The 19,288-nt window shown below is 42.9% G+C and overlaps 1 pseudogene; it reads right to left on the bottom strand.

Moving 5' to 3' along the window:
- Positions 1-16,019: 16,019 nt before the first annotated feature.
- On the bottom strand, positions 16,020-18,173 carry LOC124507119 (transmembrane protein 126A-like; annotated as a pseudogene).
- Positions 18,174-19,288: the final 1,115 nt, after the last annotated feature.

Raw genomic sequence — 19,288 nt, 5'->3', positions numbered from 1 at the left:
ACGGCCTCCAAGGGTCATTCATTAGGAATCACACAGGACCCGAGGCATAGGTGGCAGGCCTAGGGGCAGCGTGTAAAGAACGTTTCTTTTCTTTTTTAAAAAATTTATTTTTGAGAAGAGAGAGACAAGAGCACGAGAGGCGGAGGGGCAGAGAAAGGGGGAGACACAGAATCTGAAGCAGGCTCCAGGCTCTGAGCCATCAGCACAGAGCCCAAGGCAGGGCTCGAACTCACACACCTTGAGATCACGACCTAAGCCCAAGTCGGACACTTCACCCACTGAGCCACCCAGGCGCCCCTAAAGAATGTTTCCAACTGAAGAACGCTGTTCTGTTTTTCACAGAAGTAGAATCACCCACATAGTTTAGGGGTACACGCCTAAAAATGAGAACACCTTCATTCACCCCCCCGGGTGGTATTTCTTCAGTACCTGCTCCGCGTTCTTCCAGCGGGAAGCCAACTTTTGTCTCCCGTCTCCCGGACACACCATGTCACGCTCTGCCTAGTCGATCACGTCTCTTCCTCGACGTCTGCCCCCCACCTCCCCCCCAGGACCTTGAGCGCATGCCCTGCCCGCGAGCGCCCCCTGCGTCACCACGTCATCACGTCACCATGCTCTCTGCGGCCTTTGCGGTCACGCCTGCCTGCTCGCACTTCCCCGGTCTTGAAAGACCTCCTGGCCTTCCTTCTGAGCTTGGGGGCGACCGCCGTTCCCTTTGTGGCCGTGTGTTTGTTATTTTATTCGTTTTCGTTTTTTTTTTAATTTCAGCAGTGAAACGGAATTTAATTTCGCGGAAACGTCCGCCGGAAGTGCAGCCCACGTGCGCAAAGCCCTCCGCTCCGTCGCCCGCCACCTCCCCACCCTCCCAGGAGGCAGCCACCGGTAACGCTTGTGTGTTTTTCTCAGACAGGTGTAGGCGAACAAATGTGTATCTGTTTCCGCGGAGTTCTTTTTACCCCATTGGGAACCTATACGCAGCTCTGTAGCTTGCTTTTTTGTTGTTTTCAAATCACTTGAAAAATGTAAATCACATAGAAGTATATTCGATGCAAGATAGGAGTCTCTCTTGTGGTATAGTTGCCCATGATGCCAAGTCGTTATGTCATCATTCTGGGTCACCAAAAAAAAAAAAAAAAAAAAAAAGGAATAGAGAAAAAAAGTTCATTGCCCCAAAACACGGTAAAGCCATTTGAATCTTTATTGAAGTCTCTTTTTTGTTTTCTTTCTGTAACTCCTTCCCTCTCTCCCGCTCTACACACAATACTGGTGGACATTCAAGTTCCCTGCTGGTGACTGTCACAAGCAGTTCTGAATAAACAGCTTCATGCATATCCACCTTTGTGCACATGTGAATATTCTGCAGCACAGAATATTCGGTGCAAATGTGGGTTAGCATTCAAGTGACACGCATTTAAGATTATATTAGATCCTGCAAATTGCCCCCCCCCCCCCCCCCGCAAACAATCTGCACTCTCGATAGCAGTGAAAGAGACGGACGGTCTTCACGTCCACGTTAACACGGCACTACCAATCTCTGAAATTTTTACTTTTGCCGATCTAACGTGTTCAAAGTAGGATCCAATTATTTCATTTGAATTTCTGTTGCATATTTTACAAGAATTGCCACTCAGCCTGTTGTCTTTAATGCCATTTGTGATGCCCTTTGGTATAAAAAAGTGCTTAACTTTTATATAGTCAACTTGTCAAGATTTGTCTTTATGTTTTCTTGTTTTCCTTTTGTCCTCAAAAAATTCCTTCCCCAGGCTAAGCTTAATTAAATACCTTTATAGTTTTACATAAATACGATTTAAAATATACAAAATGTGTGTGTGTGTGTGTGTGTGTGTGTGTGTGTGTGTGTGTATTTCTGGGCTTTTTTTCCCCATTATGCTACGTATGTCAGCAATAATGGCACCCTATTTTAGTTACTGTAGTTTTAAAGTCTTTTGATGTCTGACATAGAAAATCCACTTTGTTGTTCTTTTTGGCCAATTTCAGGAAACAACTCATCAGAGTCCACTTTTAAAGTCATAGAAATTTTTAGTGAAATCTCCTTGAATAAAGATTATTTAAAATGAAGTCCATGGGCGGCGGGGGTGGCGAGGGGCATTGACAAGCTCCTACATGTTCCCGTGAACCTAAAAGGCTTCATGCACGTGTACATGGCTGTGTACAGGCCTAGGGTTGTGCACATTCTTAGGAACACCTGAGAAGGCCAGACGTTCTCACCTCTCGCTGACCTTTAAGCTCTGCACAAGCAAGAGGCAAGAACTAAGGTAGAGTTATCAACTGCTTGCAGGAGCTTTGAAGATACGTGTCCACACACACCAGAGCCAAAGGACGAGAAACATATTGGTTGGAGGCATATTCGCTTTAAAGGCATAAAGGTTAAGATAGCTTTCCCAGAAATCGAACCCAATGACTTCCACTTGAATCCCAATGATCTGATCTAGGTCATATGCCCACATTTTACCATAAAGACACCTGGGAGAGTGAGTGCCTTAGCTCCACACGTTGCTACTATCCGGGAAATCAGTGTTCCGTGCCTACGAATGGCAGGCTGATCATTGATAAGGCAACTAGCAGCACCTTCCTCAATGTGTTCAGTTTCTACTTCTTGAAACTATCTTGGAAACTGTCTTTAAGTCTCTGTGCTAGGAGTTCGGTGGGTACAAAGTTTTGCAATGAATCAATTAAAACAAGATTGTCGATAGTATTTTTATATTCTTGATTATTGCTGTCAATAGAGGTGTGTTAGTCTCTCATCATGATTGTGCTTTTTTTACCTGGCAATACGAGGACCTTAGAATGCTTTATTGAGAATCATGGCCAATATACTTGCTCTATATCAAGCATTGTCCTAAGTGGTTTACATATATTAACTAATTTAAGCATCACAATAACCTGATGAGCTCAATACTGATACTACCTTCATATTAAGAGAAGTATAGAGACATACAGAGATGTGGGTTAGTTGTCCAAAGCAAATTAGTAAGTACTAGATAATAAGTACCAGAGTCAAGATTCCAACTGAGGCAGTCTGGCCCTAATATCTGTTCTCTAACCCAAGCACCACTCAAACCTGACCACCCATCCAGTTGTTCAGTATTTTAGTTCTAGTCTGTTACACTCATCCCCAAATTGGCTATCACTTTTTTTTTTTTTATTGTATGCCATCTATATTTATGTATATTTAGCAGTATCTTTTCTCACAATTTCTTCTGGTCCTAGACATTACAATTCCATCTGGGGCATGTTTTCCATATTTCCTTAAAAGTTGCCTTTGTGGATGCTTCTTTATTGTCTCTTAATACAATGAAAATAATTCACTATGTTACTGTCACTGAAAAATAAGCTTTTACTCTCATTGACATTTCTTTGTAGGTAATCTGGCTTTTTTCCTGGTTGTTTTCCAGAGCTGCTTTTGATCTTTTATGACCTACAGTGCCTCTATGTTTTATCTAGTTGTAGACCTTTATGCTACAATGAGTTGGGTAGAGGCAGAGAGAGAGGGGAGACAGAGAATCCCAAGCAGGCTCTGTGCTCTCAGCACAGAGCCCAATGCTGGGCTCAAACTCACAAACTGTGAGATCATGACCTGAGCCGAAACCAAGAGCCAGATGCTTAACCGACTGAGCCACTCAGGTGTCCCAGAAGTCTTTTGTTTAATAGTATTCATCGATCAGGAGACAATAGCTTTGCAGAGATAATGCTCTCTCTTATTATGAATGCAGCTTCCAGAACAGGGAATTAAGGACCTCTGAACCTTTACTCCTCCAGAAAAACAAAGAACAGTGGCAAAAACTGTCAAAATCAACTTTTCCCCAAAACTCTGGAAATTAAAATCTTCAGCAATCTTATGAGTGCTTATTCAAGAAAAACAGCTGAATCTCAGTAAATGGAGTGACCTTGTGACCTTTCAACTTGACCTAATCCCATTTACATCTCCCTAGCTGTTCAGTGGCCTTGAAAACTAAATAAAATAGCTCTGAAAAGCAGCAGCCTAGCAGCTACTAGAGGGGACAAAATGAGCCCCCCAAAGGACCATCCCCTAAGAACTGCCACTATTTGATGTGTTTCTCAGCTTGCTGAAAAGTTCTGCCCTTAAGGCTTCTTTTTCCTTGTCTTGTTCCTGATTTTAGAGGAAAAGCTTTTAGCTTTTCACCATTAAGTATGATGTTAGCTGTGGGTTTGTCATTTATGGTCTTTATTATGTTGAAGTATGTTCCCTCTAAAAATCCACTTTATTGAGAGTTTTTATCATAAATAGATGTTGAATTTTGTCAAATGCTTTTTTTGCATCTATTGAGATCTTATGAATTTTTATCTTTCATTTTGTTAACATATTGTATCACATTGATTGATTTGCAGATATTGAACCATCCTAGCGTATCTGGAATAATCCCATTTAATTATGGAGTATGGTCCTTTTAATGTATTTTTGAATTTGGTTTGCTAATATTTTGTTGCAGACTTTTGCATCTATGCTCATCAAGGATATTGACCTGTAATATTTTTTTGTGGTATCTGTTTAGTTTTAGTATCAGGGTAATTCTGGCCTTGTAGAATGAGTTTAGAAGAATTCCTTCTATTTATTTGGAATAGTTTGAGAAGGATAGGCATTAAGTATTTAAATTTTTGGTAGGGTTCACTTGTGAAAAGTCCTGGACTTTTGTTTGTTGAGAGTTTTTTTAAATTACTGATTCAATTTCATTGCTAATAATCAGTCTGTTCAAATTTTCTCTTTCTTCCTGGTTCAGTCTTGGAAAATTATGTTTCTAAGAATTTATCTATTTCTTGTAGGTTTTCCAATTCGTTGGCATATAATCATTCATAGTAGTCTCTTATCCTTTGTATTTCTGGGGTATCAATTGTAACTTCTCCTCTTTCATTTCTGATTTTATTTATTTTGGCCCTCTCTCTTTCTTGATGAGTCTGGCTAAAGGTTTATCAAATTTTTGTGTTTTCAAAGAACCATCTTTTAGTTTCATCGATTTTTTTCTACTTTTTTAGTCTCTGTTTCACTTATTCCTATTTTAATCTTTATTATTTCCTTCCTTCTACTGATTTTGGGCTTTGTTTTTCTTTTTTAGTTCCTTTAGGTATAAGGTTAGATCATTTGAGATTTTTCTTGTGGTGGGTATGTATTGCTATAAACTTCCCTCTTAGAACTGCTCTTGCTGGGTCCCATAGGCTTTGAACTGTTGTATTTTCATTTTAATTTGTCTTGCGGTATTTTTCTTTATTTCTTCATTGACTTATTAGTTGTTTAGTATCAGACTTTCCTTCCTTTTTATGGCTGATGAATATTCTATTATATGTACATACTGCATTTTATTTATCTTGTTGGATATTGGATACTTGGCTTGTTACTGGATACTTGGCTTATTTCTACCTTTTGGCTACTGACAATAATGCTGCTATGAACATTTGTGTACAGATATCTGTTTGAGACCCTAGTTTTCATTTTTGCGGGTTATATACCCAGAAATTGAATTGCTGGATCATATGGTAATTATTTTTTTTGATTTTTCAAAGTTTATTTGTTATTTATTTTTGAGAGAGAGAGTGTGCACAAGTGAGGCACGGGGAGAGAGAGAAAAGGAGAGAAAGAATTCCAAGCAGGTCCTGCACTGTCAGCACAGAGCCCGATGTGGGACTTGAACTCATAAACCATAAGATCATGACCTGGGCCAAAATCAGGAATTCAGTGCTTAACTGACTGAGCCACCCAGGCGCCCCTCATATGGTAATTCTGTGTCTCATATTTTGAGGAACTATCAGTCTGTTTTCTAGAGCAGCTGCACCGTGTTACATTCCTACCAACAGTATAAGACGGTTTCAATTTCTTTATCCTTGCCAACACTTGTTATTTGCTCCTTGTTTTTTTTCTTAAGTTTATTTATTTATTTGGCGGGGGGGGGGAGGGAGAGTGCGTGGGGGAGGGTGAGAGAGAGGGAGAATCCCAAGTAGGCTCCACACTGCCAGCACGTAGCCCAATATGGGGCTTGAACTCACAAACCGTGGGATCTTGACCTGAGCTGACACCAAGAGTTGGACGCTTAACCAACTGAGCCACCCAGGTGCCCCATGTTTGTTTGTTTTTAATAATAGTCATCCTATGGATACAATCAATTGAGTCTTTAGTTTCAGTGATTACGTTTTTCATTTTTAGAGTTTCCATGTTTTTCAGACTTTTATTTCATTTTATTTAATAACATTAAATATGACTATTTGTTATTCTGAATGTGATATTTCTGTATTTGAAGTTTTCGTATATCAGTTTCAATCATCACTTTTACTACTCCTTTCACTAGTGGTGGCTTTCTTCTCTGCTTAGTTTTAAAATTATTATTACGAATTTCCTATTTTCCTTATACACTTGTCTGTGGGAATTATTTGGGCTTTTGGTTGAGTTCCTTTGGAAAGGATTTGTGTTGACTTTTACCAGCACCTGGAAGGCACTGCTAATTTGGGACTACTTTAAATTTATTTCTGGCTTGAGGTTGTTCAGACTCCTAGGTAGTATAAACTTGTACCGAAATTTATGTGGGGAGTAGACTAAGATTATGAATTCTCAAGAGAGACTTTTACCCCTTCAGTGAACAGCAAGGTCAAGGTTTCTCCATTGTTTCTTAATGCATGTTGGTTTTTATTTCTTTTTCACCTTAACACAGACAGAATATTTCCCTTGGGTCCCATTTGAATGCAGGAGGGAGTGTCTCCTTTTATATTTGCTCATTTTAGCAGGCTCTCAGCTTTATTTCATTGCCTGAGCCTTAATTAAGATAAGAGATATTTTACATTCCTAGTGGTAAAATGGACCACAGCAAAGGTACAAATTCTTCTCAAATTAATTTGTAGTTTAAAAGAAATTCCATTCAACATTCCAGAGTTATGTGTGTGGCAGGAAAGAAATGTGGTGAAATAATTCTAAGAATAAATTCATGTGAAGAGGAAGAAATTGAGAAATAGGAAGAGGGAAGAATTTACCTGCTTGATATTGAGCTATATCATAAAGCTGTCCAAAGGAAATGGTATATACATAATTAATAATAAATAAATGTAAGAGCCTGAATGGCTCAGAAGTAGACCCTATAAAACATAAGCTTAATATATAACGGAGAACTTGTCACGAGTCAATGGTAAAGGGGTGCATTATTCAACAAATGTAAACAGATTATGTGGTGGGGGAGGTCTATATTCTCCCTTTATTGCACACATTTGATAAATCTGGGATAAGTTAAATAATTGTCTATAAAAGCAGTTGTAAAATCATATATTGTGTGAGTGACTCACAGTCCCTGGTCAAGAAAACCTTTCTGAAAACAAAAGCAACTGGAGACATAACATGAGGAAAAATAATTAGATAAAAATAGAAAGTGTGTATGGCAAAAGTCATAGAATTAGAGAACTATCACCTAGGGAAAAATCCTCAACAGTATAAAAAAGAGAAAAGATTCCTCTGTCCTTATGACATATGACATTGCTTTGTAACTCTAAAATATTTTAGTTTCTGCTTTTTTTCCCCCAACTCACTTATTTCCCCACTCAAAATGCTGCCTCCATGTATCAGAAATGTGTCTAATAACCTGGTAAAAGCATTATGACAGGATGCTTTCCTTCCTGTAGATTCAGGCCTCAATCCATTATAATTTCCCTTCAGCCCAAAGAACATCTTTAGTGTTGAGAAATGCTAGGGCAAGTCTGCTGGCAACAAATTCTTTCAATTCTCATTCATTAGAAAATTGTCTTTCTTTCAACCCTAGGATATTTTTTGCTGAATACAGAATTCTGGATTGGCTATTGGGCGGGGGGTTGTTTATTTATTTGTTTCCTAAAATGTCACCCATTGCGTTCTGGCTTCCAATGTTTCTGATGAAAATCCATGTTTTTTTCTTGTGTTTGTGAGATTTCTTCCCGCATCCCCTTTGGCTGCCTTAAAGAATTTCTCTTTGAATTTCTGCAGTTTGGCGAGGTAGTTTAGTTTCTGCTTTGTATTTGTCCCATTTCTAGTTTTCTGGGCTTCTTGGACCTATAAATAAGTATTTGTCATCAAATTCAGGGATTTTTTTGCCATTATTTCTTCAAATACCTTTTTCTGCCAAGTATGTGATTACAGGCAGCAGCAAGTTTCTCTTAGGGCCACACAGTGTGGTGAAGGAGCTGGGGTGAGGCTGTGAGGCCTTTTGGACAAACCATTTAAACATTTAGTTTTCTCTTCTTCAGGAGAGAAAATTATAATCTTCCCCTTGTGGGATTTCTTTGAGACTCAAATAGCATGGTGCTTATATCAATTGTGCTTAGAAGATATAAGTAAACAGTGAGCCTTATTTTGTTTAAACCATTTCTCGAGGAGGCCCCAGCTAAAATGCACATATAATCAATTATCTTCTATTAGTATCCTAAGAGACTTCTTTGTTGAATTACTTGGCAAAGAACAAGGAAAATATATGTTCTTTTGCTGTTTTTAGAGTGGAAGAAACACAGGAAAAGTTTCCAGCATGGGCGTCAGGGTTCTGGGACACTCTGAAGGCAAGAGGACACACACATTCCAGCTTGTATCGATCAGCAACCCACCTTTCCCCAGGCACTAGCCTGTGGCCAGGAGAACCGGTCCATTGTTACGAAGTGTGTACCACACACGAAGGAATGTGCAAAACTGGAGATGTCCGTTTTGTTATACTCTCTGCTACCCAAGACAAAGCAATACAACAGATTTACTGTCACAATTAATGTCCATTTCTCTCAATTATCGTTGGTGTAATCTGACAAGTATTTGCGTTAGACCTTGATTCTTTGCCTATAGGTAATTTTCAACACCAGAAAAACAACGGGTTGTAATTGCAAGAGATAAACAAGGATTTTTAAATTACCTGTTTCATTTCCTTATGTTGGTTACAATGCTAATGTCAGTTTGGAAAGGTTGGCTCATTGTGAGGGAATGTGTGTGTACGTTGGAGGGCAGGGCTCCTGAGTTGCTGTTTCCTGAGCGGTTATTTGCGATGGGCAGATAGATGGAAATGCTGGAAATGAATGGGACTGAATGAGGTCTACTGGGAGGAAAGATGTACAGATTAGGGGGTAGTGATGACATATGTTGGAAGGCAGGAAAAGAGAACACATGTTAGGTGGGAGAATGGGCACCTGGCCACAACGTGAGTCTACATGCTCGTTTGCTCATTATGGGTGCAAGAGTGTAAAAGCGTATTGAAATACTGCCCAGAGTATCTGCCAACATCTAATTGCATATTATCGTTCCCTTTCATTGACAGTATGTCCCATGAACGGGAAGAAAGTTTTGGTAGAGACAGGTCAGGTACCACTGCAAACATACTTTGGTCACTGTAGAGTCAATCAAAGTATTTCTCTTTGGCTTGAAAACAGTTCTGCCCACAGTCCATTAGTAAGTCAACAGTTACATTAACTGTGACATCAATGTTTTATGGACAGCGTTTTAAAAACTTAAGATTATTACATGGGAACAGAGATATACAAATCAAAACATCCCTGCTACCCCCTCCTCCCCAAGGAAAGAAAATTCCAAGAAGAGACATGGATACTTTTTGTTTCTGTGACAATGGATTAGAACACCACCCAGCCAATCTGACAGTTGCTCAATGGTGGGGTAAAAGCTGTTCAGGATAACTAACAAATAAATCTGTCTAGAGACACTTAAATAGGAAATCTAGTAAGAATAAAATATTCTTCTGGAAATTCCTCTTGAAAAAAACAAAAGACAAAAGCACAGCAGTGATCCCAGCTGTATGCTATGCTCAGTGACCCAGCTTGATCTAGTGGGAGAGTGGGGTTGGTCCGCCTGAAGCCTATTGGCATGAGAGACGAAGGAAGCTTCTGGGGTGGAGCTCAGACTAAGGAGAGAAAGTGCACGTTCACAAGTTTGGTTCAAAGCCAGTATGAAAGAAGGAGGACGTTTCTCATGATAGGCGGGTTGTTCATATTGTATCCTTCTGTCTCGTTCCCGGGGTTTCATGGAAGAAGAGACTAATTAAAAGAAGGGGCAACACATGACAGGTCTGTCCATGCAGTGGCAGCACAGGGCAGCACTGGTGTGTGGTTTGTGCAGCTGTGTGTCAGAATTAGCGCAACTGGACGTTAGGCATATTTTCTCCACCCGGGACAAGCTTGGAGCACAGGACAGATGTGGCTGGGGAGCTCCCTGGGGGCCAGATGGGAGATGTGGCAATTAAGAACGCAAGGTATAGACCCCTCTGGGCACTCTGGGAATGGGTTGGGACACATCTGAGCAAGTAGGGGAGCAGGAATAGATAGTGGACACCGGTTTCTTTTTTGTCTGCTCACATTCCTTTCCTTTGGGAACTAGTGATCCTAGTTATTTCTGTGATACTAGTGGAACCACCAATCGGCCTTCTCCCCGCATTGTCCCCAGGCCACACAGAGGTATTCGTGTGACCCAGGCTAGCCCACAAGAGAATGCCACTCCACTGCAATCAGTGAAGGGTGCATACGCTCAGGCAAGTGATGCGAGCAGACCCTACGAGAGTCCTCTTTTTTTTTTTTCAACGTTTGGGACAGAGAGAGACAGAGCATGAGCGGGGGAGGGGCAGAGAGAGAGGGAGACACAGAATCGGAAACAGGCTCCAGGTTCTGAGCCATCAGCCCAGAGCCTGACGCGGGGCTCGAACTCACGGACCGCGAGATCGTGACCTGGCTGAAGTCGGACGCTTAACCGACTGCGCCACCCAGGCGCCCCCCTACGAGAGTCCTCTTAAGGAGAGATGTGGCAGAAAACACAGCCGGGAGAAAACATGTGAGGCAGAGAGAACAAGACAGGCTTCGAGGACCTAGCTTCAGCCCTATGTACACCTGGCAGATCCTCAACTTTTCAGTTACGTAACAGCGACAGGTAGGACAGAGCCTTGCCTTTATGGAATTTCAGCCTAGCTGGGGGAAGATAGACAACTCAACAATTACTGAAGATGAAATGTAATATGTGTCATGAATGGAGAAGTATGCAGTGTTAATCAAGACTCTTAACAAATGAGAGAAACCACGTTGAAGCTAGTTGAGGTAAAAAGAGGCTATTGACGTCTTTTTACAACCCCGGGCACATGTCTTCAGGCTTGGCTGGATCCAGGGTCCCAAAAATGTAACCCAGTCTCTCTGTCCCTATTGCCCTCCTTCTCCTATCTCTATCTCCCTCGGACCTTTGCTTTTCTTTGCGTCATCTTCATTCTCATGCAGCCTCTCTTGCTGGCGGGTTAACTCCCGAAAAACATCATCCTCAGTACATGAGATCTCGTAAAAAGAGATCTCCTTTTCTCCCAGTCCTCACAGCAATCTCCTCAATTATTCGGATAGCCTTTTTTGTTTTTTATTTTTTTGGTTCATGCCTACCACTGTATCAATAATTGTGCCCAGAATTTTGAGGTTTTATTCATGGCAGGTCTTGTTTGTGGGTACATCCTGAGGCTGCACTAAGAATCTGTGAGCTATACTTTTATTCTTTTTTTTTTTTTTTTTCTGAGAAGGAGAGAAGAGAGAGCGTATGAGCAGGCAGGGGCAGAGAGAGGGTGGGGAGAGTCCCAAATAGACTCCAGGCCCAGCACACAGCCTGATGCGGGGCTCAATCCCAGTATCCTGGGATCACAACCCGAGCTGCAATCAAGAGTTGGACACTCAACCAACTGGGCCACCCAGGTGCCCCCGTGAGGTGTACTCATGAACGCTTTTTGGCAGCCCCTGAAGATAACATGTGTACCTAATTAGGAGCATCAAAAAAGGTTTATTGGAGGATATGGACATGTGAAGGATGAATAACAAGTCTCATAACAATAGGTAACATTTATTGCAGGCTTGCTATGTGCCACGCTCTTCACGCATGTATTCTCATTTGATATTCACCACATGCTGAAGCAGGAATGATTATTCTCCCATTTCAGGGGAAATGAAATCGAGGCCCAGAGAAGTTAAGTAACGCCCTCCAAGCCCGGCAGGTAGTAAATGAGTAGAGTGTTGGGTAGGTGGGCCGGGAGGGGAGCTGTCCCAGGTGGGGAAGCGCAGGTGGACAGACCCAGAAGCGCCTCTGAGAAGCGGACTTGGTGGTAGACGTGAGCGAATTGGGGACTTTAGTACCCCTGTTTCTCCACTCCCTTTAACATTCTTTTAGAGCTTTGTTTCTAGAGACTGATAAGCCTGTTCAGTGACAAAGGGGCTGGATGATAAATGACATTGAATCCCCTACTCACATCCAGAACCGTGGTCCAGCGCTCTTACCAAAAACCATGCCTCTGTCTAAACTGGTCTTTTTGGGAAGGCTCACATGGGTAGCCCATTATTCCAATGGTTTTAACAGCATTGCAGCAATTGTGTGGTTGCCTGTGGCAATTGTGTGATTTTATTTGGCAAATGGGCTGGTCTCGGGGAGTCCCTCAACCTAATTGATCTTTTATCTTCCCCTTGGTCCTGAATTCATTAGTACTGCCGTTCCCTGTGTTCCCCCTCTCCCTTGCCCCACATTGGAGAAGTGTCTGGACATAGGTCAAAACCGGTGGCAACATTTCCGGACATCTTTCGTTTTATAGCAGGGTCACCATCTCCACTGCAAGCTCTCTGGGACCCAAAGTCTGAAACCATCCTGTAGAGAAACATGGTATGCATGCGTCACCCTAGAGCCTAAGGATATATCATCAGAAATGGTATATCTCTGTTTCCAGAGACATTTGGAAGACAGTCATCTCTTAACACCTGCTCTGCAAAACTCCAGAACCAGGTAAGCAGTCTGTAGTCATCATTAACATCAAGCAGTCTGAAATGCCATTCTGTGCTATGGTTGGGAAAGATGAGGAAGAAGACAGCAATGAGTGGAAAGACCATATTGAGGCATTGTTGGAAGGCTTTGAGGTAGAATAACAACCATCTGAGGACTTTTAGCCACCACGATGCTCTTTGAATGAACTTTGTCTTCAGTACATGAACAGCTAGGATCTCCGTTAACCTTTACTTCTTTTTTTTTTAATTTTTTAATGTTTATTTATTTTGAGAGAGAAAGAGAGAGCACAAGCAGGGAAGGGGCAGAGGGAGAGGGAGACGCAGAATCTGAAGCAGGCTCCAGGCTCTGAGCTGTCAGCACGGAGCCCGATGTGGGGCTCGAACCCACGAACCGGGAGACCATGACCTGAGCCGAAGTCAGAGGCTTAACCGACTGAGCCACCCAGGTGCCCCTAACCTTTACTCCTTTAGAGAAACCTCAACCTAAGGTTCACTACAATGTAGGAATTATATTAAGCCTGTTTGCTAACCAGTATGGCACAAACACCAATCAATCAATAAGGATTGGACTGTAAACAGTGGTTCGGTTGAACTGGTACCAGCCAGCTGAATCTCAGCCCTGCTTGTTGCAATCATGTATTCTCTTTCCACCAAGAGACCATATTCACCACCCTGTGAAAGACCATCAGAGTTCCTCTATGCCAGTGGCTCTCAAAGCCGGGAGGGCTGGGGGGCGGTGATTTTGCCTTCCAGAGGCCATTTGGCAATGTCTGGAAACATTCTGGGTTGTGGGAGGGTGCGATTGGCATCTAGTGGGTAGAGGCCAGGGATCCTGCTGACTTTTGTACGATACAATGTGCAAGGCGACAGAGAATTATCTGGCCCCAAATGTCAACAGTGGAGAGAGCGAGGAACCCTGCTCCAGTTAACATCCTCAGCTGCCCCAGAGCTACCCATGCTGTGAATTATAACAATTCTGCAGATGGTCGTGTTGGCGACTCCTTTCAGCTTGTCAACTTGGGGATACACCACTGGTTCATATGGAAAAGGCCTTCCTTTATAAATACTACTGCCCCTGTGGCTTTTTTTCCTCCACTAAGCCTCTTAGTGGTCAGAGAATAAAATAACCAGGGACTAATCAAGGTATTCCATTTGTATTTCCTTTTATCAGCGAAGCATGTGTTAGGTGAAAAATATTAATGATAGTAGTAACAATGATGGGCAGCCTTTATGCAGTCATTATTATTATGTACTAGGCACTGCATAGGGGCTTTTTAGGCTTTATCTCAGCTCTTACAGCAGCTCATTAGCTTTCCTATTTTTTTTTTTTTAAGAGGAGGGAACTAAGTTCTAGAGAGGGCAATTACCTACTGAAAGTCCCGCAAGTAACTCTGTCTCTACCACTCACTACACTGGGTTTGTTACCTTGATAGCCCACTCTCCTAGATGGAATGTTCAGTGTGAGATGCAAACATAGAGACCTAATTCCAAGATTGTGAGGTGAGAGTAGCTTAAGCCTGGAATGGGATGGCTAGGGTTATGGGCAGGCTAGTTAGAAGCTTAAAATGTCTTCGCATAAAGTTCTACTTTTGCTTTATCAAGTGGAGACTTCTGGGATGTTTGAGATCTCATAATTTTTTATCTTAATGCAGCAAGAAGCTTTATCAGCAATAAACATTTCCAGAGTGCAAGAACCACACTGTGCTAGGCTTGGCTGGAGCTGGCCTATCACCCGATGGCATGCCTTCCTAGAAATCCAGAGAAAGAGATGGCTTCTGCCAGATCAAATTCCTGCAGAAACTAGCTAAGCCTCACAAACAGTGATGATCTGGTGAACTGCCCTCAGGTGCCACGCAGAACCCTAAGATCTATAGGGAGACCTTCGCTGCTTGAGTAGACAGATGGAAAGGGCAGCGGAAGAGAGTCAGAAATCTGGGTATGAGGGTGCGTGACCTTTTTTTGATTCCTTTTCTTCAGGTCAGAAGGCAAGAGGAAGGAAGAGTAGGAGGATAGAGGAAAGGACACTGGATAGGGGTGAGCTAGTGTCTGTGGACCATCGCCTGCCTTTCCCACATCGTCTCATTCAATCCTCACATTATCAGTCAAGGGTAGACAGCGTTGCCCTCATTTAAGGGAACCCTGAGACACGAAAGAACTTGATCAAAGTCACACGTTGACTAGCAACGGAGTCACAGTTTTCTGAAGCTCATAGCATAGTGCTCACATCCGCTGAGAGAAAATGGACTGCTCGTGTGGGCAGCACAGCTGTGAGACAGCAAGTTATATAGACAAGGAGGACGGGGAGAACCTTGAAGGTTTAGCGGTCGTCCACACTGGGCTCAGGAGCCAAGTGGGAGAGAGCAGTTGTGGGAAACACTTTACTAGCAATGAATTGACCAGTGAGCAAATGGAGACATCGGTCTTAGGTGGAGAAGAGCCCTCAGGGGCCCTGGCTCTGCCTCTACTTGGTCCCAGGACCACAGGGACTCTAGGGTGTCGCCCTGTTGCTGTAAAACCAGATGTGTGCTCTGGTGGAGCTTAGGTCTTGTGTTTTTCAGCTCTGACAGTCAGTCTCCATTTAAAATATGATTTCCGCTGGGGAGCCTGGGCGGCTCAGTCGGCTGAGCGTTTGACTCTTGATTTCAGCTCTGGTCATGATCTCGCGGTTTGTAAGATTGAGCCCTACATTGGGCTCTGTGCTGATGGTGCAGAGCCTGCTTGGGATTCTTTCTCTCTCCCTCTCTTTCTGCCCCCCCCCCAACTCTTTCTCTCTCTCTCTCTCTCTCTCTCTCTCTCTCTTTTTCTCTCCCTCTCTCAAAATAAACAAACTTAAAAAAAATATGATTTCCACCATATACTAATTTGCTAGGGCTTCCATAATTAAATACCATGGGCTGGGTGGCTTAAACAGCAGAGATTTTTTCTCTCACAGTTCTGGAGCCTGAGAGTCCAGAGGGTTTAGTCTTTTTCTTTCTTTCTTTCTTTCTTTCTTTCTTTCTTTCTTTCTTTCTTTAACATTTATTTATTTGAGAGAGAGAGAGAGAGCATGAGTGGGGGAGGGGAAGAGAGAGAGAGACACACACAGAATCTGAAGCAGGTTCTAGGCTCTGAGCCCGACGTGGGGCTCGAACTCACAGACCGTGAGATCATGACCTGAGCTGCGGTCGGACACTCAACAGTCTGAGCCACCCAGGTGCCCCTGTTCTTTTTTTTTTTTTTTCCCCATACATTACAATTTTACTTTCATGTACACGTTTATTTAACAGTCACTGAATCTCTAAGCCAGGGCCAGGTAACTGAAGAGGCTTTATACTTCGCTTGTATCGTCTAGACCCAGGGTCTGCTGCAAACGAAGTCTGGAGCAAAATGGGAAATAACACCTTTCTAAAGCCAGGCTTAGAAATTCTAATCTAGTAAGTTGTTTCCTGTCTCTGGTGTCAGGGCTGATTCCTACCTGGCCGCTAGGCCTCCATTCACAGGTATAGCCAAGAAACTAGAGTACAGACCGCCAAAAACAAGACCAACCAATCACCCTGTGTTGTGGTACAAGCTTCACAGCTCAAGTCCCCTGTATCCAAAGGTAGACTTACAAAGCCTTCATCAGCTGTGTGCGCGGTCGAAAATGGGATCGCTGCCACGGGTAAGCCAGCAGCTACAGGAGCCTGTGTCACACTTAAGAGGTGTCAAAAACCTATTTGCTATTTGACCACAGGAAGCAGCATTGTGTCCAATATACGTTCTTCCATGTTCAAGTAGATTCCTTTCTGCTTCTGGGAGTTGGTTAATTTTTCTGGTTATGATATAGAAAATTAAGTTTTCCTTGACAGTATCATCTGGTTCATGATTTCCATCTGGGGCCTTATATTCTCCTCACAACAGCCGGTGCCTCCAGTGGGCTTCCTTGGCCACGCTGGGGCTCACTCCAACCTTTGCTTGACTAGCCTGAGTGCAGCCATCTTTGGCCGACATGTGACTTGGGTCCAAGTTTAGTTTCTTTTGAAGCTTGTAGATGGCCGTCTTCTCTCTGTGTCCTTAAATGGCCCCTCCTCTGGGCTCACGCTTCCCTGGTGTCTCTCCGTATTCTCTAATCTCCTTTTCTTATAAATATACCAGTCATTTTGGATTAGGACCTCATTTAATTTAATCGCCTCCTTAAAGGCCCATCTCCAAATACGGGCCACAATCCAAATTTTGAGGATTTGTAGTTTAGGGCTTCAACTCAAGAATTTTAGGGGGGCCCAATTTGTCCATAACACTGTATAATGCAGAATGTCCTCATGTGTTTCCCAAGTTTAGATGTCAAAGGATATAGCATTTGTATGTTAAGGGACACAGCAAAAGTATGGAAGATTAGTTAAAAACTTTTTCACGGAGCACAAAAAAACTTCCAAACACTTTGGAAACGCGATAGGAAATATATACCATTGGCCTCCACATTTGAAACAAATTTAAACTGGGAAGGTGAGTGAGGAAGATTCCTCTCTCAGTGGTGACCTCGCCAGGGCTCAGATTAGAGCTTACGTCAGTACTGGAGGGCTGGCCTGGCAAAGCGAGCCCAAGCCTAGGGCTCTAGTGAAACAGGGGCTCCAAAAGGTTTTCGTTTGAAAAAAAATGTGATGTTACGGAAAAAAAAAAATTGAAGGGAATCACAGCAGTAGGGGGAAAAATGGAAATGGTTAGACTTCCACAAATTTATTTCAATATTTTTATTTTAAATATGTACGGAGAAGACAAGGCATCATCAACGTCTCAGAGCTCCTGCCCTGGTTCCCTGGTTCCCCGGCACTAAATGCCTGCAACGCTTGTCAATAGCTGAATGGCAGGCCCGCGCTGGCTTCTAGACAAACCACAAAGATCAGTGAGAGCTGAGAATGAAGGCGTGTGTGTTCTTTGACTATCTAGATTTGGGGGTGAAAATGGGGCTGGGGGCAGAATCTTATGTCTGGGCTGCAGTTCTGATTTTTAATAACAGCTACTGAGTTTCTTATAAATTTTCGACGTGGAATATTGAGTTAAGTAAGTATACAAAACAATTAAAAGTCTTAGGGACCACATTTTCATGTTTCCATCTTGATTATCTATGATATGTATGTATAACATGTTTACATATGTGAATATAGGTGTATGTGTGTGTATGTACAGTTTTTCAGACAAAAACATTCTATCCCATTCTCATAATCTGAGTACTTCCCACACCATTAACTACCATTTGAAAACATGATACTTAACGGCAGCTTAGTAGTCTGTTTCATTTTATGAATGGAACAGGGTGTATTTTACCAATTATTTGTATTTGGACCTCTGTGCACTTTCGTCTTTTGCTATTGCCAATAACCCCATGATAAACATACATGGGCATAAACCTGTGTGGCATCTCTCACCATTTTCTTACAGCTGCATATTCTTACAAAGATGTACATTGTGCGAAAGACAACGCGTCTGCTTGAGGGTAGGCGCACTGTGTTTGTGGTGGAACAGAAGCACTTTCTACCATAACACAGTGGTGGATATAGCCGGTTTCAAAGGTCTCCTGAAAATTTGGCAGAGTTCTGATTTTATTCTCTGTCAGCTAACCAGCAGTCAGATCCTCTAAGCCCAAAGGCCTGACTTTTCCATGCTAATGGGCGTCAGGCATGTCTCTGTCTTTCCTGGAGGGGCAATATTTTGCCAAGGTGTCTCTAAATTCTTCCCATGTGGCCCAGGGTAGAAAGCCCCGAGGGTAGGAAAGCTGTATTAATAGGGAGTCTTTTGCATATAAGTGACAGAGACCCAACACAAATGGCTTTGGCAAAAAGGAGCATCTCTACCCAGATGGGCAGCCCCAGTGAGCACTGGGACGGGGACTATTAGCACTCACTTCGTCCCTCACTTTAGACTTCTTTGTGTCCACTTCATCATCTCAGACCGGCTAATTCCACACAGCTGCTGTGGCTGCTGGTGGCACCTGGCTGACCCCTGTCTAGCTCTGCTGACAAGGAGGAAAGAGACTTCTCTTTCTTCCAATTCCTCAAGGGCTTGGGACGGCTTCTAAGGTGATCTCAATTCATGTCATCTGTCCCCCACGCTATGAGTCCTCACTGTAGCCAGGGAGGAATTGATCGGCTGGGATCAGGGGCCTCCCAACCCCAACAACATTTCTGTGCTGACAGAGGTGAACCCCGTGAGATAGTAGTGCCCGTTGAAGACACAATAGCAGGGGAGGTTGGGAGGGACAAGAGCAGAATCTCCCAGAAAAGGAGATAATGCTGGTTCCAGAAGTACAGAAAGGAGCTGGCCAGGTAACAGTAAAGGTCCTCTGAAGAATGCAGTAATAACTGTGTCCTTTCCCTCCCCACCCGGGCCCCCAGGGAACCAGGGCGGTGACAGTTTACCCCTCAGTTCTTGAAGGGCCAGCTGACAGCCTTTTCCTGCAAAGTGTCTGGTTGTAAGAATAGTCCTTTATTATAGAAGATGAAACGCTCCAATTTAGTATTTTGCCCGACCCCACAAATCAGTCTAGTTGTTGAAGTGAATAGCGATGTTCTCTGGGCATTCG

The sequence above is a fragment of the Lynx rufus genome, unplaced genomic scaffold, assembly GCF_022079265.1.
Source record: "Lynx rufus isolate CCGP_SWC_20201006 ecotype Redwood Valley unplaced genomic scaffold, mLynRuf1.p SCAF_1, whole genome shotgun sequence".
Taxonomy (NCBI): Eukaryota; Metazoa; Chordata; class Mammalia; order Carnivora; family Felidae; genus Lynx; species Lynx rufus.
This window is presented reverse-complemented; position numbering and strand designations above follow the sequence as displayed.